The sequence below is a fragment of the Pongo pygmaeus genome, chromosome 3 (assembly GCF_028885625.2).
Source record: "Pongo pygmaeus isolate AG05252 chromosome 3, NHGRI_mPonPyg2-v2.0_pri, whole genome shotgun sequence".
NCBI lineage: Eukaryota > Metazoa > Chordata > Mammalia > Primates > Hominidae > Pongo > Pongo pygmaeus.
In genome coordinates this window covers 26557775-26578156 of record NC_072376.2, presented here as the reverse complement: position 1 = coordinate 26578156, position 20382 = coordinate 26557775, and the positions used below count along the sequence as shown (strand labels likewise).

The window sequence follows — 20382 nt, the reverse complement described above, 5'->3', positions numbered from 1 at the left end:
AAAAAAAATTCCATAAACAAAATTTATTTGGAACAGTAAAACGTATCTTGTAATATGATTGATCAAGAACAAGAAAACACACTATTCAGACAATAGGTATCATTTTGCAACAGCATAATCACAAAGACGGCAATGTTCCTCATAATAATCTCTATTTTATTCAATTCCACAAAATTCTAATAGAGATTCACCACATTTTAAAAACTCATTCTAAAATTAACGTTGAAACATAAAGTTAAAATTTGACAAGATAGAAGTAAAATAGAAGGACATAAGGAGGAAAAGGAGGAGACAGAGAAAAAAGAAGGAAAAGAGAAAGAAACAATCAAAAAAGCAGATGAAGAGAAAGAAATACTGATAATCTACCAGATATCCAGAATTTCTGTAAAATTATTTTAATCAAAATGTAGTATTAACAGAAGGATGGAATAAACAATCAAGGCTAATATCTGTCCCATGCACACATGGCAACTTGGTTTATGATGGAGGTTACATTACAAATTAGTTGATATACCAAATAAGACAAATATACAAAAATGAATAGTGGCTTCAACAATAGCAGATCCTCAACCTTTTAAAGTTTAAGTGAAGGATGAAGAAAGAATGGGGACAATGAAGTGCATACAGTCTTTATCAAATCTTTCATACACTTCTACTCTTATAGAGGAAAAGAGAAATGGAGCTAGAGATGGCATCAGGTCAAAGGAGAACTATTTTTAAAATGTAAAGGACCACGGGGAATGATGGTATGTTAAGGGAAAGTATCCAATGTAGGAGAAATTGTTGATGCAGGAGACGGAATACTTTGTCAGCAAATTCTTGAGGTGGTAAGAGAAGATGAGATCTAGAGCATTATGAAGCAGCAGCTTTAGGAGTAGGAAAAATATTGTTATGTAAGGGATGGGAAATATATGAGAAGAAATGAAGTTGGTAGTAGAAAGATGAGGGATTCCTGTCTGGTTGCTGACTCTATCCTCACAAGTTGGGTGACCTACCTTAGTCAAATACCTCTGCTTTCTTATCTCTGGGTTCTTCAAATAGAAATGGAAAAAGTATCTATTAACCTCATAGTATTTTGCGACGATCAAAAGAGATGGTGTATATAAGGCACATAGCATACTGCCTGGTGCATAATTAATGCTCAATTAAAAAGACATTCTTATTTGGCAATATATTCTGAGGAAGGCATCACACAAATCCACTAGAACTTGCTGAACACTTTAGCAAGTGGATTAGCTGGCTGTTACTTATAAGTGAAAGGTACAATTTTGACAGAGAAGAAGAGAATTTTTAAAAGTTAGAAAATTATGGATGTCAGAGCCAAAATCTGAGAGAAATTAAAAGTTTGAATTTGGGAATCCCAAGTATTTATGTTTCTGCCTGTACTTTTCCCTCTCTGCACCTCTATTCTTTCATATATGAATTAAGAAAAATGATAATACTATTTCACAGATAGGTTTTGGATTAATGATTAATAATGTAAAACATAGAGAATGACACCTTACACAGCTATTGTTATTATACAATTTTGTATTATATATTTATATAAGTAATATTTCATAATATATTTAAATTATAAAATAAAATATACTTTTATAAAATATATTTATTATAAAACATTAGTTGTATAAATTAGCTACATAGATATTACTATATAAATTTTCTCCAAAAGTGGAGAAGAATTAAGAATTATAATAATGCTTTTCATTTACTTCTCTTTCACCCTTTTGAAACATATTGTGTCTTTGAACCCTCACAATTTAATCCATGAATGAATTAGGATAGTGGTGAAAATTAAGTAACATTCAAATTATATGAAATTGTATCTTTTATGCCACTCAATTTTATGATGGATCAAATCAATTCTATTTTCTTCTTCTTTGTTTAAACCAAGTAGCTCAGTTACATCACCTTGAGCCTTTATTTAGAAAAGAATGGGAAAACAAAGTTCTCACCAACAAAACTTTTTGGCATTCAAATTCTTGGAATTACTACACTGTAGGTCTTTTCATTTTCAGATCCTCTGGCAATAGATGCAGCAGAAGGGCTCTCCAAAACCCTCCATCCCGCTGCTCTTCGAGTTTGATTTGCCATTTCAAAGATTTTAAGAAAGCAAAGGATTCTAGGTTTGATATGTGGTTCAGTTAACAAAACAGCATCTTCTATCTGATACAAAACACAGAGAAATTCTTGGCCCTGGAAGTACTGATTTTCCCATCATTAAAGCATTTAAGCAGCTGCCTCACAGCCACTCCACAAGAACGAGGGAAGCCTCGTGGCCTCCAGCAGGCTGAGCCATTTCTTCTGTGAAATGCTTCCACAGGTTTCTAATTGAGGCTTTCATATTCTTATTTGATGCTGGGTCTCTGTATGTGGATTAATGGTCTAATAATGAGCAAGTAAGTCAAAAGGGACAATCAGGGACTTTTTCTAGACTTTTCAACCTGAATCTGAGAGAGACACTAGAATTTAGAGTTGAAGATTTGGGGCTGTGGAGCCAGGCTCCCCGTGGTTGTATCAGTGCCTCCACTTACGAGTTTGGGGTAACCAGAGAGGTTACTGAACACCTCGGTCTCTTTTTCTTCATTTGTAAAATGAAATAATAAGAAAGCAAGACCTATCTCACAGGGTTGTCATGAGACTTGCATGAGTTACCACATGTAAAAGACGTCCTATAGTTTTTGGCAGAGAGTAAACCCTCAATTAAAATTAGATAGCATTAATATATGATTACTGTCAATCAACTCTCATTGCTCATAGATTTGTAGGAAGTAGATCTGAGTGGTGAAGAAGGGAGGTCCCTGGTCATTTAAGTCTATTTCTTATTCGTGAAACTGGGTGCATTTCTTCCCTTCCAATAAATTCTCCTTTATCTCTGAAAAAAAAAAAAAAAAAGAAAAAAGCAACCTGGATTTCTATCAGTTTTCATAAAACCAAATGATTCGATAATGAACTTTGGATAACATCAGATAGGTAGCAAGTATGGAATTCTACACTTCACTGATTCTGTATGTAATTCAGATTGGCCCATGCAAGATGCCTTCTGGCCTGGCTTTTGCTATTAAATATTGTGCTGCAAGAACTCAATCTCAGTTTATAAAGTAGTACTCAGCTTTGGACATGTAAATTACTATAGCAGAAGAAGAAGACTCAGTCCTCACTTTCCAAATGAAAATAATAATATTATGAAAAAAAGTGTTAATGCATGGCAGAAAGACACAAAGACACATCCCCCTCAAAATAAAAGGCAAAGCGATTATTTTTTCTTTACCCAGAAACGCACATTAAAATCTTTATCTAGAACGGGTGCGGTGGCTCACCCGTATATTCCCAGCACTTTGGGAGGCTGAGGCAGATGGATCACGCGGCCAGGAGATTGAGACCATCCTGGCCAACATGGTGAAACCCCATCTATACTAAAATATGAAAAGTTAGCAGGGTGTGGTGGTGCACACTTGTAGTCCCAGCTACTCGGGAGGCTGAGGCAGGGGAATTGCTTGAACCCGGGAGGCGGAGGTTGCAGTGAGCCAAGATCGTGCCGCTGCACTCCAGCCTGACAGCAGAGTAAGATTCTGGGGAAAAAAAAAAAAAAAAAAAAAAGAAAGAAAGAAAGAAAGAAAGAAAGGAAAGAAAAGAAAGAAAGACGGAAGGAAGGAAGGAAGGAAGGAAGGAAGGAAGGAAGGAAAGAAAGAAAGAAAGAAAGAAAGAAAGAAAGAAAGAAAGAAAGAAAGAAAGAAAGAAAGAAAGAAAGAAAGAAAGAAAAAGAAAGAGAAAGAAAGAAAGAAAGAAAGAAAGAAAGAAAGAAAAGAAAGAAAGAAAAGAAAGAAAGGAAGGAAGGAAGAAAGAAAGAAAGAAGGAAGGAAGGAAGGAAAGAAAGAAAGAAAGAGAAAGAAGAAAGAAAGAATGTAAGATCTTCATCTAGAATCTGTTGTTTCTAAATCTTTAAGTATTATTTTAAATAGTATTAGTCTTTTATTTCATTTTGTTTATTTTTTTTCTTTCTGGAGAATAGTAACAAAAAATTATTTAAAGTCTATAGGAATAGGAAAGCTGGGCTTATTGATCCTGAAGCAGAGTTTAATAAGTGACCTTTAGTTTATCTATCTATAGCTATTGCTATCCATGTATCTATTTGTCTTTATAGAAGGATAGATAGAGAAATCAAGTAGAGTTCCTTGCTCCCAGATTAAATGATTAGGTGTGAATTAAGGTAAATGCCATATAGTGTAGATGGAAATGGAGTAACCTAGAGAATGTTATGGGCTTCCCTTGGAGGAGATAGTTTAGTGTAGGTATAGGACAAACTTGTTGAAGAATCTGAATGCGGATGGAAAGGAAGGAAATAAAATGTACTCATTGAAAACAGACTTACCTCAAGTGTTTGACATCTCAGAATTCTACTGTGTTGGCATCTACGTATAAATACTCATCAGTTAAAAATAAAATATAGACCTTCTCAAATATCCATAAGCCTATAATATGATGAAAATAAGGAAGGTTTGAATATATAAGCAATAAGCACAAATTCTAATTCTACCACAACTATTGTGTGAACTTAGGCAAATATCTTAACATCTGTAAGTTCAGTTTACTCATCTTTATAAGAGAACAATGCCCTTATCATGGTTTAATTATAGTAACTAAGTAAGAAGAAAAATAAAAAATATAAGCCACAAAGTATAAATACAAATAAAAACTACTAGACTGAGTTTCTTACATTTATGGATCCACATTATTTTTTTGTCCCCAATACCTAGCATAATGTTCCCGCTTCCCTATAGGTCAAATCCAAACTTTCAATATTATTTTTTAAAGGTTCATAATGATATAGCCCTTGTTTCTCTCTTTCATTATCCCTTGCCACTTTATGTTGATATTCTCTAGTTGTAAAGATTTTGCCATTGTGAGTTCTTGAATTGCTCTAATATCTCAGGGTTTCTGCATGTGCTCTCATCTGTGTCAGGAACCCTCTCATCTGTTCTTTTCACTATATTCTACTTAACCTTCAGACTCATTCTCTATGCCGTTTCTTTCAGGATCCTTCTATGATATTTCAAAGACAGATTTGATGCCTCTCCTGTATGTTTGTGTGACACCTTGTCTGTACTTGCTAACATAGCACTCAGCAGAGGGTGTTGTAATTACTTATTTCCCATTAATTTACAAACTCTTTGAGAAAGAAGGCTCTGTCTTGTTTACCTTTCCATTCTCAGAGGATAGCAAATAGTCACAAAGCAGGTGCTTAGAATTAATTCTAATATGTTGTAATTTAGAACATCCAAAATGGAAGAATTTCTTATTTTATCTTATGGAGATCAGGTATTATTTAGGAACCAGTTCTTGAAAAGAATAAGTAACTGGAAGATATTTAATCTTCTTAAAAGATTGAATGTGAGGAGAGATGGATATTTTAAAATATGATTTCTTGCCAAATTTATGAAGACATTTGTAATATGATATTAAATTTAAAGTTTCTACTAAAAGGCAAAAATAAAGCACATATCAGATATCTCTGAGAGTGTAAGACAGTTCCTTCTGGATAAATCTTCAAAGCCACTATTTGAGAACTGGTTGCAGTTTTCCTCTTTGATCTCTTTTTTCCCATTTAGGGGATAGAAAAGGCAAAAATGGAATTTGTGGGCAAGATTCCTTTGCAGAGAATGGACTGCTAAGTCTCTTGCTGAGTCTCTCTCTGTCTGACACGCACACACACACACACACACAAACATATGCAAACCTAAAACCAAGGAGGCATGGGAGCTCAACTTCCTTTAGTTTCAACCCCTTAAACCTAAAGCTGAGGGGCTTCAGTAGGACCACACATAGAATTTAATATGTGTAACCTCCAATTCGGAAGGTCTGATTCACGTGTGGGAAATCTAGAAGGCAAGAGAGATGGCTTGGCAGGCTGTTTAGTGAAGAAGTTAGTTGGGATGATAGTCCTGCACTCCCAGAGTTTGTCAAGCCAAACGATGTGTGAGCATTTCCCATGGACCAGATGTGGGCCACGCAGCAAAGAGAGCCAGTGTCCAGACTTGTCTTGTTTTCAAGAGGACTGCGTGAAGGTCAAGAGGACATCAGTAGAGAGAGGTGTGTATGAACAGGACTTCCAAAGGCAGTCAGCATCCAGAGCAAAACACATTGTCCTCACCCAAAGACTCAGGAGGAGGCTCCAAACAACTCACAGCAGTGTTGCTGCTCAATATCTGCCAGGCCCAAAGTGCACAAAACCATTTTATGTGATTACCAAGCCAGCAACAGTATCTGGTAGCTTTGCTCTTCTTGCCCCCAGACTTCAACCCTTGCTTCAGGATGAGATAGGAGAGAAGAAAGAAAAACTAAAAAGCCAACTACTAAATTCTCTTATCCAAAGACAAGTGCTCTGCATATGCCTCAAAAGCCAACATGAACATATTTTATAAAGCAATATTAAGGAAATGGCCTTCCAGAAAGAGCATAGCTGGTTTAAAATATGAGAAAGGGATTTATAGGAAAAATAAAACTCACAAAAATAAAACTAATTTTTTTATTGATTGATTTTTATATTTTTTTTTAGAGTCAGGGTCTCACTATGTTCAGGTTGGAGTGCAGTGGTTATTCACAGTTGTGATTATCACGCACTCTGGCCTCAAACTCCTGGCCTCAAGCAATCTTCCTGCCGCAGCCTGCTTAGTAGCTGGGAGTACATACATGTGCCACCACACCTGGCCTAGAACTAACTTTAAAATGTTTTTAAAACTTTTTTTTGTAATTTAACTGTTTTAAACCAAGTTACAGCCCAAAGACAGTGAGGAAGTCTTCTGTCATGATTTCAGTTTGTATAAATATCTCAGAACATAGATATGGAACACTAAGCTCCATTGCACCTCTGCCGCAATAATCATAAGGGAAATGGTGTGAGCACCATATGGCAATCCTAGATTATCTCCCCATCCCAAAGGGAGTTAGAGAATCTAAATGCTAGTCAGTGGCAACACAATAAAGTATTCAAATTAAATCATTTTTATTTAGCTCATTTATCAGTGAGTTGAATATTATTTCCTTCTTGCAATAGATAATAGGGCAAATAAAAAGCCACCCCCAAAAACCTTTTAAGATATTCTAGATGGAAGACAAATATGAACAAGAGATTGATGATACAGGAAGTGTAGCTCTGGTGAAAGTAGAGGAATAGGAGTTGGTGAAGGAAGCCAGGCACAATGGCTTATGCCTGTAATCCCAGTGACTCAGGAGGCTGAGTCAGGAGGATCACTTGAGGCTGGGAGTTTGAGACAAGCCTGAGCAACAGAGCAAGACCCTGCCTCTTAAAGAAAATGAAAAATAATAATAATAATAAAAAAACTAATTGATGAGGGAAAAATATGGCCAGAGTTGGAGCAAACTAGACTTGCATTATCATGTCATGAAATGTTGCAACTGGAAAGGAACCAATCACTTATTTTACAGATAAAGAAACTGGAGCCCAATACATCAATTTACTCATGATCAAATAGTAGGTGGCAACGCTGGGCCTCAAGTCTAGGTCTTTGGACTGTAAATAGTGAAGCCATCTCTCTGAACTTGCCTCCTAAGCAATCATCAGCATGGTGTGCTTAGAGAACATCAGCATTATTCTTAAAGAAGAATAAACCATGAAGGGAAGGGTCTAAAAGGCCATGGCAGTAGAAAGATCAATACTCATAAATAAATAGAAACAAAATGTTTCCTCTGAGGAGGATCTCATGTCTTGAGGTCTTAAATTTCAGGAGTATGGGTCTAAGGAAAGAAGGAATAAAGGAATATAATCCCTTCACACATGGTTCAAGAAAGCTTTATGAGGGCATGGGGGATTTGAGGCTGAGAGAAAGCCTATTAAAAGCTCTGAGCTACGTTGAAAGAGGAAATACTCTAAATATAAAGAATTACTGTAACTTCTGGGGTGTTTTTCCCTGTATAGAATCTAGGACCTGTGGTTTATTAGCTTGATTTTCATGGTGAGAATGAAAAAGAAATTACTTTTTCTTCTTCTTCGTGAAGTGTTTGCTGTATGAGGAAAGACATCCTAATCCCTTCTTTACTCACTTTGCATGGCTCTCTATTTCTATTCATTTTGCTTCAAGAGATCATTAAGCCCAGCTGTGCTCAGCAGTGATAATGGAAATAGATGGAGAGAGATTTGACGGATATGACAACAGAGCAAGGTTTCACACCCAGGATTTTATGCTGAGGAGTTAGGAGGTAAAAGACCTCCTGACTGAGGCAAGATGATTTCAAGAGGCACTCTCCTCTCTGGGAGGGCTTCGGAGCCAGCCTCATCCTCCCGCCCTGGCTTTGTCTTCCAGAGATTAACACAGGAATTCTCTCTGACAGTGGCGTGTCATTTGTATGACAAGCTGAGCCTGAGGTTTTTAAGAGCCTCTTTCTATATAATCTTTGGAAACACACACACACACACACACATACAATCTGAAAGCTAGGACTGGTCCTGTAGGTTAATACTAAGAAACATTAACTGGGAGAAAAGATTCATTGAACATGGTAGAAAAATGCAAGTGAAATGGCTTGATTGTTTACTGTGGCAGACTTCTGTTGCTTTGCTTAAAGTGGCTGGAATAGCATCGAGAATGAGTTTAAACTACCAAGAAATGCAGGGAGTCACCTATGGAAGCTCAGCCTGATGCAAATTATATCAGCACTTCGCAGGGAGAAAATGGCACTCTTGGATGGAAGAAATTGCAATGGAATCCATAAAATATTCCACTCAACTGAGTGATGTGGAGTTAGCTTCCCAATATCTCAGGCTGCAGGTGAAATGTCACCATTTGAAAGAGATCAAGCAAGAGACAAAAGTCCTGTTTATCATGTGGGTGTTTCTCTGTGAATGTGCATGGAAAAGGAAATACAAATATACCTTACATTTAAGTAGTCAAGAATCATCATTAAATAAACACCTTCCATGTGTCTGTGATTGTCCTAAGTGTCAAATACAAGGTATGAGCAAAGATCTCCAGCTTTTGAGACATGATCAGGACCCAATTTCTGCTAACCCCCAAAGAACGCTAGAAACCCAGTGTAGACTATCATTACTAACTAACCTGGCTTGACTTAACAGGTGAAATCTATTTGCCCTCCTGCTCTTAACCATATTCATACATTACAGACAATAATCTTGAACTTTATTTCAAGGCAGAAAGGACATGAAATCATTTTAGGTGATGCATAATAACAACATAAGCACTGGACTGAGACCTGAGTGGTTTAAGTCCAACTTCTGCCTATAAAATCTTGGGTAAATCAGGGTCTCTTTGGTTGTTTCTAAATGAGAACTTACTGATGATGCTTCTTCTAGCTACTTCGTGGTATTTTTAGGAAGGTTCTGGAAGCAATATGCCAGCTAGATTGCATGGGAGGCTGGGGATCTTGCTAGGGGACTCCAGAAGTGACAGGGCATGTGGTGACAAGGGCCTGGGTCAGGGCCAGAAAATGTGAACAGAACAGAGCATTATAGTCAAATTATCTTTTCAAAATTTTCACTTTGAGCTATGAAACAATTAAAAGATATGGAAAAGAATAATATTGTACTGTCCATTTGATAAGAAAGAAGTTTTTAAGTGTCCTTACTACACTCACCTCACCTCAGCTCACACACATGGTAGCTATCGATGGTAATGTATGTGTTCATTAATTTAATGTGGTAATCATTACACAATGTGTAGGCACATGAAATCATTATGCTGTACACCCTGAATATGTTTCATTTGTATCTGTCAGTTGTACCTCAATAAAGCTAGAAAAAAAAGGAAAATATTTCTAGGGAAGGCACTAAAACAAGGTTAGCAGAAAAAAATAAAAAATAAAAGTATGAAGGAATTAGGGTGAAATGTTAGTTAAAAACTTCAGCAATGAATAATTATTCACTGTATTGTTCACTTTTTTATTTATTATTTATGTATTTATTTATTTATTTATTTTGAGATGGAGTCTTACTCTGTCGCCAGGCTGGAGTGCAGTGGCGATCTCAGCTCACTGCAACCTCCGCCTCTCGGGTTCAAGCAATTCTCCTGCCTCAGCCTCCCGGGTAGCTGGGACTACAGGTGCATGCCACCAAGCCCAGCTAATTTTTGTATTTTTAGTAGCAACAGAGTTTCACCATGTTGGCCAGGATGGTCTTGATCTCCTGACTTTGTACAAATAGTTATGTCTGGCTACCATCAATAAACAAAAAATTATTGTATTTCTTGCCAAGGATATTTGGTACATAAGTAAATATTACATCTGTGTTTTCATGTTATTTTGAATCCTTTACTCTCAAAGATGTCATTTAATTGTGTATTATTGTATATTAAAATAACTGTTCCTGTGAAAAAAGTAAATATAAACAAAACCTGTGTGTCCATCAACAAAAAAATGTTTTAAAATTGTGACACATTTGCTTAAGAACTCATGTAGAAAGGAAGAGAAAGAAGGAAGAAGGAAGATAAGGAGGGAAGGAGAGAGAAAGGAAGGAAAATGGAAAATTTCATATATACAAAAAAATTAACCCTCACTCATTACTCCTCATTTCCACTCCAGACATTACCATTTTCCTCACCTTAATATGTAGTATTTCCTGTATTTTTTTCTAACTTTTACTAACTACATTCTTGGATAAGAGTACCTTCTTATTGGATAAGAATATTGTACTAGTCAGGGTTCTCTAGAGGGACAGGACTAATAGCATAGATGAATATATGAAAGAAAGTTTATTAAGGAGTATTGACTCATATGATCACAAGGTAAAGTCCCACAATAGGCCATCTGCAAGCTGAGGAGCAAGGAAGCCAGTTCAAGTCCCAAAGCCCTAAAAGTAGGGAAGCCGAGAGTGTAGCCTTCAGTCTGTAGCAGAAAGCTCGAGAGCCGCTGGCAAACCACTGGTGTAAGTCCAAGAGTTCGATGCTGAAGAACTTGGAGTCTGATGTTCGAGGGCGGGAAGCATCCAGCATAGGAGAAAGATGAAGGCCAGCCAGGCACAGTGGCTCATGCCTGTAATTCCAGCACTTTGGGAGGTAAAGGTAGGTGGATCACTTGAGGTCAGGAGTTCAAGACCAGCCTGGCCAACATGGTGAAACACCATCTCTATTAAAAATACAAAAAAATTAACCGGGCATTGTGGCATGTGCCTGTAATTCCAGCTACTCAGGAGGCTGAGGCAGGAGAATTGCTTGAACCTGGGAGGCGGAGATTGCAGTGAACCAAGATCATGCCACTGCACTCCAGCCTGGGCAACAGAGCAAGACCCCATCTCAAAAAAATTAAAAAATTTAAAAAAACTTTTAAAAAAAGATGAAGGCCAAAAGACTCAGCCAGTCTAGTCTTTCCACATTCCTCTGCCTGCTTTTATCCTAGCCGCACTGGCCGCTGATTATAAGGTGTCCACCCACATTGAGGGTGGATCTGCCTCTCCCAGTCCACTGACTCAAATGTTAATCTCCTCTGGCAACACCCTCACAGACACACCTAGGAACAATACTTTGCATCCTTCAATCCAATCAAGTTGACACTCAATATAAAGCATCAGAAATACTTCTTATTTTTTAAATTCTACTGAAATGCTGTCATACTCTCCATATCTTTTTGTGGCTTCCTTATTCAGACAATATTATGTTTTTAGATTTTTCATATGTGCATACATGAATGCATCAATGCATGTAAATATCATATTCATTTTAAAATTCTATTTAGTCCTTCATTGTATGAATATAGCATTCCCCTTCTGTGGGACAATTAGGTTGTTTCATACTTTCTCTGTTATCAACAGTACCACGGTAAGAATTCTTCTACATGGAAATCTTAAAAGACAAACCATTCTGTGGGGTGGAAAGTTTATGTAGTATTGCTGGCTAGAAAGGGCATGCCCTTCTTATTGTGCCAACCAACACATCACCAACAATGCATGTGTTTCTTTCCTCCCACGTCTTTGCAAACACTGGCCTTGTAAGATATACTCAAGTTGGCCAATCTGTAACATGATGTCTTATTGTTACTGGAATTTTAATTTCCCTCATTATTAGTGTGATCAAGAATTTCTTTAAGTATAGAGATTTCTGGTTCCTTCCCTGGGAATCAGATGTTTATAATCTTTGTCCATTTATGCATTCGGCTATTTTATTTTTATAGTATATGAGTTCTTGATGTATTTCAGATAGTAATCCTTTGTTGGGTTTTTCAGTTCTCAATTTTTTCATTGATTTACAATTTTATTGCATTGTGGTTAGAGAAAATATTAAATATTAATATTTGATTGACTGGTTCTTTCGCATTTAGTTAGCTCTGTTTTGTGCTCTGTTACATTGTCAATTTTTGCAAAAGTCCCATATGTGCTTGAAAAGAGTGTGTGCTCACTAACATTGAGTGTAATGTTCTATAAATGTTTATCAGAGCAGGCTTTTAATGTGCTATTCAAATCACTTACAGCCTTAATAATTTGACTGCTCAATTTTTATTAAGGGCAGTATTTAAAATTTTGAAGATACACTTGTTAATTAGTCAACTTTTCATTAAAATTCTGTCAATTTTTACTTGACACATGTTGAAGCTATAGTGTTGCCTACTGATAAAGATTTAGGTTGTTATTAAAATTTTTCCATTATAAAGCATGATCTTGTATCTAAATTCTCAAACACACATATATGTATGTCAGTAAGATAAAATCCAGGAAGGAACTAGATCAAAGCATATGCACATTTTTAGTAATCAGAGAGATTTTTACCATGTGATCCCTTCTACAGTTTAAACAGAAGAAACTGATTGGAAAAAAACTGCCTGGTTAGAGCTGAATGTATTTGGAGTACTAATAATGACGATCTTGGAGAATAAGAACTCTAGCCAAACTTGGTGAAATCTTTAAAAAGTTTCACCATCAACTTTTCCAACTCCAACTCTTTCTCTGCACCCTGATAAGGTGACTGCCTTCACTAGAGAATCCTAAAATAGATCCATTTCCATTTTCAGAAAACTTCGATTTTGTTCTAATAGATATTTTTTTTTTTCACTTGATCCTTTGGCATTCATGGGTGTCAGTGTAATATACCTGGATAAAAAGACTAAAAAGTCACATCTGCTGTCTTACAGATCAGAGTGTACTTCTCAAAATGAGAGCATTAGAGATAAATGGCCCCTCTTTTGCCAGTCACTGTGGAAATCACATAACAAAAAAGGATCCCGGAGTCTTTGAAGAATATCCTTGATAAATTTTTGCAAGTTCCAATTTTCATCTTCTTGAGAAATATTACCATGTGTCCTCTGAGTCACCAGTCTAAGTTGCTACCAGTAAGTTCAAGCAACCGTTTTATCTATTTGTGGCCAAAGGTTAAAATGCAGGCATCCAAAATGTGCAAAATGACTGTACTTTTCTTCTGTGGACTTTCGGCTGAATTTTTCTTTTTAAAACAGGATGCAAAGGTGTCTAGAAAATATCATTGGTACATTAGTACATGGTGCTCACCTAGAAGAAAAATGGTGTCTTCTGGGAGAGGTTTCCATGGGCCGAAGAGAAGAAGCAGCAAGTAGACCTACAGGCATTAAAATCCTTTCCCAAGACTTAAAACCCTGTGTCCTTGAGCAATTTATTTAATTGCTCTGTGCTTTAGTTTCCTCACCTATAAAATGGGGATAATAGGCTTCCCTCAAAGGTTAGAGTGTGATATAAAGCACCTTGAAGAGTTCCTGGCTCATGTTATACAAAGGCTCCGCGAGTTTTGTTTTGGTGCTGTCGGTAATGGAGTCTCAACAATAGTGGTGGTGGTAATATATGATTGTGATCTACGGTCTCATTCCACTGGTTAATACTGATACATAACAAATGTACATATTTTCAGGGTACATGTGATATTTTGATACATTCATATAATGCGCAAGGATCAAATCAGATTAGTTGGGATTGTCATCACCTTAGATATTTATCTTTTCTTATGCTAGTAACATTTCCATTATTCTCTTCTAACTACTCTGAAATTTACAGTGGATTACTATTAACTATAACCACACTACTGATCTATCTATTAAACACTAGGTCTTATTTCTTCCATCTAACTGTCTCATTTTACCCATTAATCAATATCTCTTTATTCTGCATCCCTCCCCCAAGCCATTTCCAGGCCTTTAGTAATCACTTTGCTTTCTATCTTCATGAGATTCAGTTTTTTAGCTCCCACTTATAAGTAAGAACATGTGATATTTGTCTTTCTGTGCTTGGCTTATTTCACTTAACACAGTGACCTTCAGTTCTGTCCATGTTGCTACAAAAAATAGAACTTTATTCTTTTTGTGGCAGATAATATCCCAGTGTGCCTACATACCACATTTTCTTATCCATTCATCCATTACTAGGTACCTAGGTTGATTCTGTATTTTGGCTATTATGAATAGTGCTGCAATAAACATAGGACTGCAGATATCTCTTTGATATATTGATTTGCCTTCTTTTGGATAGATACACAGTAGAGGGATTTCTGAATCATATGGTAGTTTTATTTTTAATTTTTTGAGGTACTTTCATACTATTTTTCATAGCGGCTGTACTAGTTTATGTTCCCACCAGCAGCATACAAGGGTTCGCCTTTCTCCATATTCTTGCCAGCATTCATTATTCTCTGTTGTTTTGATAAAAGCCATTTTAACTGGGGTGAGATGATATCTCATTGTGATTTTGATTTGTATTTCTCTGATGATTAGTGATGTTGAGGATATTTTCATATACCTATTGTTTCACAGATGACATGATATTATATTTAGACAAATCTAAAAACTCCAGAAAAAAATTTTAGAACTGATAACTTCAGTAAAGTTTTAGGATACAAAATCAACATACAAAACTCAGTAGCATTTATACATGCCAACAGTGAACAATCAAAAAAAAGAAAGAAGGCAATCCTATTTATAATGGCTACAAAAAATATAAAATACCTAGAATTAATTCAACCAAATAAGTGAGAGATTTATAAAAAAGAGAACTATGAAACACTGATTACAAAAATTGAAGAGGACACACAAAAAATGGAAAGATATTTCCACCTCATAGATTGGAAAAATTAATATTATTAAAATGTCAATACTATTCATTGGTAAGACAGACAGAGAAAGCATTACTGTGCTTTTTCGAAAAAAGTAGGCAGTGAGATCCAGAAACCTTACATAATATATCTAAAGCCTAAAACCACAAACCTACTATTTGGCAGAAGACCTAAAAACTTTAACCCAGATGTGCTAACACCTAAGACAGAACTAAGAAAGAGTTAAACGATACAAAGTTCACTCGATTTGATGGCTCACACTTGATAAGGTTTCTGTCTTACTAGTACAGGTATGATTCTAATGGCAAGAGAAGTGAAAAATTTCTAATGGTTCTTAATGACATAATAAAGAAAAATACACACAAACACATATGTTCACACACAGCCTCAAAGTTCACACTTGTAAAATGAAGATAATACCTTTTCACATGCTTATTGTAAACATCTATGTAAGCACATAGAATACCTTGCACAGGACCTAGCACATAATAGACCACGCGTGGTAGCCATTGGTTTTAATGACAGCATTAGCAGAAGCAGTAGTGGCAGCAGCCACAGGTGCATAGTGATGGAACCCAGAAGTACAGGCATGTAAGTGGGAAGCTATGGAGTGGTTTGCAGCCAAGGGGCAGCAAACTTTGCACCAGCCATGGAGGTGGAGCCACAGTCCAGCAGAGTCCTCACTGGGTGCTCTCTGGAATGCCTCCCAAATTTATTTTCTTCTCTAAATTCTTCTTTGGAAAGCCTGGCTCTAAGCCGTCTGTTTCTTGAGGTCTCCAGGATGCATGACAGTTCTTTTTAACTCCATTTGTATTTCCACAAGAATAATCTGTCTTGTTTATGACCAGGTGTTGGTTAAGCAGAGGTGAACGATAGAGCCACATGGACTTGCTTCCCTCAAGTGGTTTACAATCTAGTCATCTTGAGAGCTGTGGATTCCCTTGTCAACCTGGAACTTCTGTACTCCACTTTGACTCTAGCTAATTTCAACCTACTTTTTAAGAATCATTTTAAGAATAGATTCTTCCACAAAACTTTTCTTGATGTCTTACTCCTTCTCACCTGCTCTAAGTTAGGTGCTATGATGGTTGCTTTTATGTGTCAATCAGACTTGGTTATTGTTCGCAGGTATTTAACCAAACACTGTTCTAGGTGCTGCTGTGAGGAATTTTGTAGGTGGAATTAAGATTCACAACAGACCTTGAGTAAGGAAGATTACTCCAGATATCCTAGGGGGCCTAACTCAATCAGCTGAAAGCTTGAAGAGCAGAGCTGGAGCTTCCCTGATGAAGAATAAATTATATTTGAAGACAGCAGTTCATGCCTAAGAATCCCAGCCAGCCCTTCCTGATAGCCTGTTTTATGGATTTCAGATTTGCCTAGCTAGGCCCCACAATTGCACAAGCCAATTTCTTATAATAAACAAATCAATACATACACACACATACACAGATACATACACACATCAAGGAATCAATGAATACATCAACGAGTGTATCAGTCAATGAATATTCTGCTTCTCTTGTTGAACCCCGACTGATACAGCTGCCTCTAGGTTATTTCTAGCATGGTATTTATTATTCTCTAACTGCAATTTTCTCTGTTATAATTACCCTTTGAACACCTAATAGATAAACTCTCCTTGATAAGAGAATATCTGTTGCATAGAAAACACTCAATATAAGTTTGCCTTATTTAATTAATTACTTGTTACAAGTAGACGTTCTCTAATGATTAAGCCTACAAATATTAGACTCAGGTACCTAATTTGGGTTCTGTCTATCACTAACAGCGGGGCCCTGGGCAATTTTCTTGCTTTTAAGTTTTGGCCTCCCTTTCTGAAAAAAAAAAGAAAAACAGTAATAGTATCTACCACGTAGAATTGTTTTAGGAGATCAGGGAGTAAGTGCATACAAATACCTTAGCATATGAATTAGCACATATTAAGAATGTAATAAATATTTATATTCTTGTTATCATTTGAAATGACTCTGGGTAGCCTTCCCTTGAGAAATATCTAAATAAATATCAAAAAAACAATTAGCCTTCATGCCTTTGCTTATCCTACTGCTGGTATGCATCAGAGAGTAGTAGTTTGGCTGTGGTGCCTGCCAACCTACACCTCTACAATGAACAGCTGATGACTAGCAAGGTTCTCAACCCTCCTCCAGGACTCACACACACATGCATTAGGGAACCCAGTGAAATCTCAACTCAGTAACTTCTACTTTTCATAAAAATGCCAAATCCATACCAGAATATGCAATACTTGCTCACTCAGCTCATCCCTGAGAAAGTCAGGGATGAGAAAATGCCACCACCAAGGGCATCCACATCTGTGTGGCCCTATCCCTTACAATGCATTTTAATATAAATTATCTTCCTTGATCCTTGTGGTAATCCTATAACACGTGTAGGGCATTTTCAGTCTCCCCCTGGGCAGTTGATGAAACAAATTATTTGTATAATGGTATACATCATTTGTGTAAGGGAATTTAGAATCTGCATATCCTGGATGAGAGGCCAGGTCACCCCCAACTTATAGACTTTGTTTGCTGGTGTCTCTTGCTCTTAGGACTCAGGTCTTAAATAAGTTTTATTTATTTATTTACAGAAGTGAAATATTTCCTTTTCTCTTCAAGTCCCAATTCCAACATTGAGTTACACAAGCACCCTTGTACAATTCACTTAACCTTTCTGAGCCTCAATTGCTTTAACCATAAGGTTGTCAATAACGATAGCTCCATCAGAGGAATGTGAAGATTGAAAGTAATAATAAAGGAAGTGACGCATAGAACTCTTCCCAAAACTGTTAGCTACATTCCCTTTCTTTCAAGAGGTACCATTGTATCATGTAAAGAGAATGGAATAATCCAAACGCTTATTCCCCAACCAAGTTCAATAGGCTGATATATAAAGCAAAATAAGACAAACTGGGAATAGAGAAGGATTATGGCAGCCTTCCATATTCATGCTGTAAAATGTCTTGGTCACTGAGCATTTTCCACTTCATCAACATTTTCAATGCTCATTAAGGAAAGCGTAGTACACCTTTAGTTGTTCTTTCATCAACGTTAGCTATCAAAAATAAAAGAAATTTTAAAAATATATCAAAATCAAAATATCAAAAATATAAGAGAGCTTTAAAATAATAGTAAAAATCTTAAAATTCACAAGTGTTATATATTTTCTGTATCTCCTAAATTAGAATCCTTTTTCTCAAAGGACGGATGCTCCGTTATATTATAGAGGCATAAAGACAGGTAAAGTCATATTTAACCCTTTCCTACTTAAAAATGTAACCAACATTTCCAGCACTTTGGGAGGCCGAGACGGGCAGATCACGAGGTCAGGAGATCGAGACCATCCTGGCTAACACGGCGAAACCCCGTCTCTACTAAAAATACAAAAAAAAACTAGCCGGGCGTGGTGGTGGGCGCCTGTAGTTCCAGCTACTCAGGAGGCTGAGGCAGGAGAATGATATGAACCTGGGAGGCGGAGCTTGCAGTGAGCCAAGATCACGCCACTGCACTCCAGCCTGGGCGATAGAGCGAGACTCCGTCTCAAAAAAAAAAAAAGAAATGTAACCAACATTGCCACTTGCTGAATTCACTTCTCCATCTTACATCCAGCCTAAAATCTGAGACTAAATGAGCCAATAAAAAATGATTTAAAATATAGGTTGATGGTATTTATTTCCCAGCACCAATAGCATAGTTTATGTCTTTCAGCTGATGTCACATATCAAAAATTCTGACAATATTCTTAAGGCCCTAAAACATCCTCATGAGATAGAATACTGAGCACTTTTGTTGGTCATTATCTTTGAGACACTTTGATATTGTCCCAATAAGGTATGGTTGACATGCAAAAATCTGTATGTATTTAACATATACAATTTTAGGAGGCTGGAGAGAAGTAAATATCGTGGAATTATCATTACAATCTATATGCCTTAAACCCATCCATCTCCTCCAAAAGTTTCCTCCTGCACTCTCTATGTATTGCCATTGTGTGTACGTGTGTGATAACACTTACAAGCTCTACCTTCCTAGAACATTTTTAAGTGTACGATACAATATTGCTAACTCTAGGCACCATGCTGTATAGTAGGTCACTAGGACTTCTTCATCTTGCATAACTGAAACTTTATATTCTTTGATCCATACCTCCCACCAGCCGCTGGCAACCAACATTCTATTCTCTGCTTCCATACCTTTGATTATTTGAGATTCGTCTTAAAAGAGAGACAACGTTAATTTGTTCTTTTGCATCTGGCTAATTTCACGTAACATAATGATGTCCAGTTCTATCCATGTTACTGCAAATGACAGGATTTCATTATTTTGTTATGGCTGAATAGTATCACATTGTGTGTATATATACTATATTTTCTGTATCTATTCATCTGTTGATGGATATTTAGGTTGATTCAATGTCTTGGCTTTTGAGAATAATTCTACGATGAACATGGCAGTACAGATATCTCTTCGATATTGCCCCATTTTGAAAAGAATAGAGCATGCAAGAGCTCCAGGCAGAGCTTGTTATGTCTCAGCTGCAAAAAGGGAAGTTACCACCTGACATTAAAGCTCTCATCTCTGCTTACTTCTGTGACTACAGGAAGCCCCTATATCCCATCCTTCAGTTCTTTATCATCATCACCCTCATCCGAATTCCAACACTTGGTCTATGCATTCGACTAACTGACCTATTCTCACCCACCTGCCACACCCTTCCACTCTGCCCTCTAAAATGTACAGAGACTTATAAACAAAATTGCTCAAAATCCTAAACTTTTTTGAAGTTTTCATTGATTTTTTTTTTCTACTGGACTGAATATGGGCCATCTGTGAGGCTACCACTTCTCCTGAGCCCTCTAAAGTAAAGGGTGACTGTTTTGCACTCATACCCCTAACACCTGAGGGCTAAGAAAGAGGCAGACTTATCCTTCGCCTCCCTTTCACTTCCAAGCTATTTACTCTCCTTTGCCCACCAAAAAATTTGAATCTTAGATTTTGAAGTTTATGTCATTGTATATAACAAGCACTACCCCCTTCCTTGTTTATGTCATTTTCTAACTTCCCAGGTATTTTTCTTATTTTAAAAAGATATTAAGATGTTCACGGTAGCTGTCTCCACCTTTTACCTGATCACCTTTCTTGATGACCCTTGGGATACACTTGGATACTTCAGCCATGACTTGGATCTCTCTTTTTCTTAACTTTCTCATTAACAATTATATTTTCCTCCAGCCCAGTTCAGCTTCCAGCTAGTATCATGATTATCATTCTCAATATTTGCACCATATCCACAATATCAATTTTAAGCATTCCCTCTGAGATCCATATCT

At 36.8% G+C, this 20382-nt stretch overlaps 1 pseudogene; it reads right to left on the bottom strand.

Annotated features, from left to right (window-relative positions):
* The window catches only part of LOC129034521 (immunoglobulin-binding protein 1-like), a 157890-nt pseudogene extending 155796 nt beyond the window's left edge, over positions 1–2094 (bottom strand).
* Between the last annotated feature and the right edge of the window lie 18288 nt (positions 2095–20382).